This window comes from Magnolia sinica, chromosome 19 (assembly GCF_029962835.1).
Source record: "Magnolia sinica isolate HGM2019 chromosome 19, MsV1, whole genome shotgun sequence".
In the NCBI taxonomy this organism is placed as follows: domain Eukaryota; kingdom Viridiplantae; phylum Streptophyta; class Magnoliopsida; order Magnoliales; family Magnoliaceae; genus Magnolia; species Magnolia sinica.
In genome coordinates this window covers 58,886,956-58,892,955 of record NC_080591.1, presented here as the reverse complement: position 1 = coordinate 58,892,955, position 6,000 = coordinate 58,886,956, and positions in this window count along the sequence as shown.

Sequence of the window (6,000 nt, the reverse complement as noted above, 5' to 3'; positions counted from 1 at the left end):
TCCAAATCACTTCTGTCGTTGACCGGGCCTTTTCTTATCCATATTGGCCATGAAACTGTCCGCAACCCGCTCTACATCAGTTAATCTAGTTCAGGTCTCTAAACCTTATAGCCCATCACGCCTAGACTATGATTAATGTGATACTAGATCTAGATCTGATTAATCCTTAGACATAAGGAAGTATAAGTTCTCAAAGTCTTAATGAAATGTATTTTGGCTCACTTTTTGAGGTCATCATGTAGCTAACAGAAGTGGGTGTAGCCAGAGGTATCCATCTTGGTTTGTTAAGACTCACATTAGCCAATGAGGGATCTATTAGTTTCCTAAGAACTTATGACTTATATTTAGAAGAAGATGCTCATCAATTAGTTTCTCCAATGAACCTAGCTATAAAAAAAAGTTTTAAACATTTTTACAAGTATTTTCAACCATTAGACTTTTATTTTAACTATTAAAATGGTTCTTATCATACTTGATGATTTGATGGTTTTGGTATAGAGGTCTGCTATTTGATTTACACAAGTATTGGATCCTTGATGGATGGCCATGGCACGTAGAGGTGTATGGCATAAGAAAAGGTCAGGGGATTATAAATATTTATAATACAATGTGGCATATAAAAGATTATATGGTGGTAGAGTACCAAAACTAGTACAAAATCAATAGATGGTTTTGATTGCTTTCCCACCAAAACTTTAAAAAATAAAAGGTTGCGTTTGGTTGAACCAAATCATGACATTACATGATTTATCAGTATAATTTGGTGCTGTACACACCCCACCCACACAAGAGACTTGATCACTATAAAGAGTGAGACATGGTTGGTTCTCAAATTTCAGTATTTGCCAATTTCTACCTAATTCAAACCTATTCTGAACTTAAACTTGGCCCAATTCTGACCCAAACTCTACTTAAACCCTGTAGAAACTGTTGCAAACCTAAACCCAAGGACCTAGAGTTACAACAAGATCCAATGGAACAGCGAATGCTAAACTAGGTTATGCCACGTGGCAGGAGTTACTTTGAGTGCTGCCCACCTGCCACTGAAGCTTTTGCAAAGGGGACTTGATGGGGAGTGAGGATGGAGAAGTTACTCACTCGAGATAGGTGCCCAGCCGCCGATTTCTCTAAAATGACCCTAATCTCTTTTCCTAATTACCTTCTTACCACCACACTCACCAATGGGAGGGCGCCATGTGGCACTCAAACCCCCTCATCAAAACACACTCCCACTTAGCTTTTGCTCTCCAAACTAAAGCCAAACTACCCTTTTTTCCACTCCACTTATAAAAATGGCTTTTTCTCTCTTGTTACACACATCCTATTTCCATACCAAAGAGGGGGAGAGGAGGAAACTCTAATCTACACTCTCATTTTTCTAGTCTAGCCATAATCCAAGTCATTTCCTTTCCTAGCCTAATCTTAGTTAAAGTCCAAGTCCTTTAGCCTCAACCTACTCCAAGTTTCCTAGCCTCTTAGCCTATTCCAATCCCTTAGCTTATACCCCAACCTAGCCACGTAACCTAGCCTAAGCCATCCTACGCCCAAGCCATCCTTCTCTACACCCACACCATCTAGCTTACCATAACATCCAACCACTCATTTGACCATTTACCTTACCACCCTAGCCACAAAATCGTTTAAGCCCATATATCTGCACCATCAAGCAAGTTGAACCATCTAAATCGTCCAACTCACTGTTTCAACCAAATTCGTGCATTCATTTGTCTCAAGGGTAATGGAGTAGAGTAGGGATCAAGAGCTCTAATCATAAGTGTTGGGATTCTTCCTCTCTTGACTCTCGTTTATTGTTTTTTATGTCTCAAATCAATTCAAAAACAGGGTCTGTCGATGCCATCGACAGACCATTCGATGTCATCGAGCACTGTTCGATGCCATTGAATAGCTGCTTGATCCCATCGGGATATTCAAAATTTCTCCAGTTGGTTGTTGGAATATTTTGGTACTTTTTCGATACCATCGAGCTTTAGTTTCAATGCCATCGAGACCCATCGAAGTGCAAACAAGAAAATTAGATTTTCCATGTTTTGTCTCTGGATTGTTTTGGTGTTAGTTCAATGCCATCTAAGTGGGGTTCGATGTTATCGGCGGTTTGTCAATGACATCTAAGTCCAATCAAAGGTGTCATTGAACGTATCACAAAGTTATGTTGAGTCGTGTATCTGTAGGATTTGTTTCCGATTTCAATTATAATTCTTCCTAAGGCTATATATAGGAGTGTAATCGAGATTGGGGGTGTATCACAGAACTTTTCCAATTCGTTCTTAGGGTTTCAAGGGTGTAGCTTGGGGTGATTCGAGGGTCTTTCGAATCGGGTATTCTTTAACTCTTGTAATCTCTGCTTTTCATAATGATTATCTGTCGCTATTTTTTTTTCGAAAGGGTTTTTCCATGTTAAAATCGATTTGTTTACATTGTGCTTAATTGGTGCGATTGGATTACTTCACTTGATTCATCTTTATGTGCTTCCACGATCCCCCAACAAGTGGTATCAAAGCTAACATGGGGCATGGGGTTAAATCCGAAAGTAAGTATCAATGGTTGTTAATCCTAAGTATGATGTTGAGAAGTACTTCGGGAAAAATAATTTTGAATTATGGAAGGTCAAGATGATTGACCTATTAGTTCAGCAAGGATTAGACAAGGTCCTTGAGAAGCGGCCAGAATCTATGGATGACGATGAATTGAACAAACTGGACAAGAACGCGAGCACCTCCATTCAATTGTGCCTGACTGATGAGGTTCTCTACAATATCATGAGAGAGAAAACTATGGCGGGTCTATGGGCGAAGTTAGAGGATGTCTATATGAAGAAATCCCTTGAAAATCGCTTATACTTAAAACTGCAGTCGTTCAATCTTAAGATGGTAGGAGGAGGAGATGTCAAAGCCTACATTAGCAACTTTAATAAGATGATTTGCAAATTGCTGAAAGTAGAGAAAATGGTTAGGGATAAAGATCAAGCATGTATTTTGTTTAATTCTCTCCCAGCTTTGTATGAGCCTTTCAAAGACACCTTATGCGCCACTAAAACATCTTTTAGTGTTGATACTGTGATCTCAACCCTTCAAGTAAAGGCGATGAAAAAGAAAAATGGTAACATGGGGGCCTTTATCGATGCATTGTTTATGAGGGGTTGGAATTTTGAGCAAGACATTGGATCTTCTCAATCGAGATCTAAATCCAAGGGCAAAGGCAAAGGTAAATTGAAGTGTTGGAACTGTGGGATGACGGGGCACATGAAGAAGGATTATACAAATCCTAAATCTAAGAAAGAGAACTCAGAGGCTTCTTCCAGGGAGGCCAACGCTGCCACATCTGATGAAAGCACGAGTGAAAGTGATGTGTTGTAAGTGTCTGTAATCGAACACTTATACGATGATCATAGGGACGAGTGAATTTTGGACAATGGGGCTTCATATTACATGACTCCTCATCAGAATTGGTTCACCAGTTACAAAGAGTGCAAAGGTGGCCAGGTATTTATGGGTAATGATAATGCCTGTAATATTATGGGTGTTGGTATGGTGTGCATCAAGTGTTTGATGAGATGGAAGTAAGACAGGTTCCTGATATGAAGAAGAGTTTGATATCCCTTGGTGCACTTGAGTCGATTAGGTGTATATTCACCGATTTTAATGGTGTCCTTAAGATTTCAAAATGGGTATGTAGTGATGAAAGCACAAAGGCATGGAAATTTTTAAAGGTTGCTCGGGAGCACTTCGATGGGTGGAGCTATAGCAATGTAGAGAATTCCACGTTTGCACGTATGTAGCATGCACGTCTAGGCCATATGAGCGAGTGGGGCATGAAGGTACTTTCTAATCGTTGTTTAATTCTAAATTTTAAAAGTTTGGATTTAAATATATACAAGCATTATATATATGGTAAACAATCTAGGTTATCTTTTAAATATGAAAAATATGTATGTAAGGCCGAGCTTGATTGCATACATTCTTATGAATGAGGGCCATCGCCCGTGATTTCCGCTGGAGGGTCCTCATGGTTTGTCACATTCATCGACAACTACTCCAGGAAAGTATGGGTTTATTTCATGAAAATTAAATTCAATGTTTACACCAATTTCAAACAATATTGGAAAGAGATGGTGGAAAAACTGTCAGGGTAAAAGGTGAAAGTTCTAAGGATAGATAATGGTGGAGAATTTACTTCAACTGAATTTAATCAATATTGTAAAAATAAAGGGATCATAAGGCACAACATAGTACGCCATACGGCCAAGCAAAATAGTGTGGCCAAGCAGATGAATCAGACTCTCTTGGATAGGGCCTGATGCATGATCAGTAACGTTGGGTTGGGTAAGGACCTATAGACTCAGGTCGTTAACACTGCTTCCTATTTAGTGAATCGGTCTCCCTCTACGGCGATTGATTGCAAAATTCCATAAGAAGTATGGAGTGGTCAGAAGGTAGACTACTCAGGATTGCGTGTGTTTAGTTGTGAAGGTTACTCTCATGTACCATAAGTTGAGAAAGATAAGCTATACCAAAAAGCCAAAAAGTACATCTTTGTTGGCTATGGTGATGGTGTGAAAGGGTACAGGCTGTATGACCGGGTCACACAAAAGATCATCATTAGAAGGGACGTTAAATTCGACGAAGGGTCCTTATTCCGTAAGAATGAGTAAAATGAGCAAGAGGAACCAAAAAAGTTGGTTATAAATAGAGTTATACACGAGTAGAACTGAGTCGAGCTTGGCACAGCTCGACTCGGCTCGGCTCGGCCAGAGCTGACCCCAGCTCGAACTCAGCTCGGCTCAGTCCTCAAGCCTGACTGGCCAGCTCAACTCGGTTCGGTCAGTAGCTCGGGCCAGTTCAAGCCGAGTTTGAGCCTCTGCGATATTTTCTCAAACACATGGAATGCACCTTCAATTTCTCATAGTATGCAAAACAGCGGCAGCAGTTTGCATTCATTTCATCAAACACTCAATAGACAGCATCAAAATCAAAATACAAAGATAGTTTTATCATGTAAATTTTTTTAGTGATTTGTTTCGTATCATACCTTCCTCGCCACCAACTGATCCTGCAGAGAATGTATGCACCTAAAACACCACTTTGTCAAGTCATTTCATCAAACACTTAGTAAGCAACGTCAATATCAAAATAATTGAGTCACCGAACTGATTCGATCCGAGTTTGATTCGAGATGACGTTTGATCCGAGTCGATTCGAGCTCGGACAAGCTCAAACTCAGCTCGAACTCGGTTTCAAACCGAGTTGAATCAAGCTTTTTCAAGTCGAGTCGACCGAGTTAACCGAGCTAACTCGGTTCGTGTACAGCTCTAGTTGTAGACGTTCAAGTTGACACAAGTGATACTCAAGTTGAGACACATGCGCGACAGAGGAATAGGAGAAGGTGGAGTAGTTACCTGTGAGAAGGAATCCGCCTCAGGATCGTAGGTCACTGACGAGATACATGGATGACTCAAATATCGAATATGCCCTCATTACGAATGAGGGGGACCCGTCTACTCTTTAAGAGGCTCTCGAAGAGCCTGATGCAAAAAAGTAAAAAGCAGCGATGGATGACAAGATGGACTCTTTATATAAGAATGAGACATGGGAGCTGATAAAGCTTCCAGTTGGCCAAAAAGCGATAGAGTGCAAGTGGATCTGTAAGAAGAAACATGATAGATGCAAGGCAAGGTTGGTAGCAGAGGGTTAAGCTCAGAAAAAAGGAATCGACTTCATAGAGATATTCGCACTAGTTGTAAAGCAAGTATATATCAGATTCGTGTTGGCGTTGGTTGCTTAATACAATCTCGAGCTGGAACAGATTGACGTGAAGACTGCATTCATGCACGAGGAATTAAAATAGTAGATCTACAACCAGAGGGTTACGAAGTATAAGGGGTAAAGAACAAGGTTTGCAAGTTAAAGAGTTCGTTGTACGGCCTAAAACAATCGCCTAGGCAATGGTATAAAAATTTTGATTCTTACATGTTAAGTCAGAAGT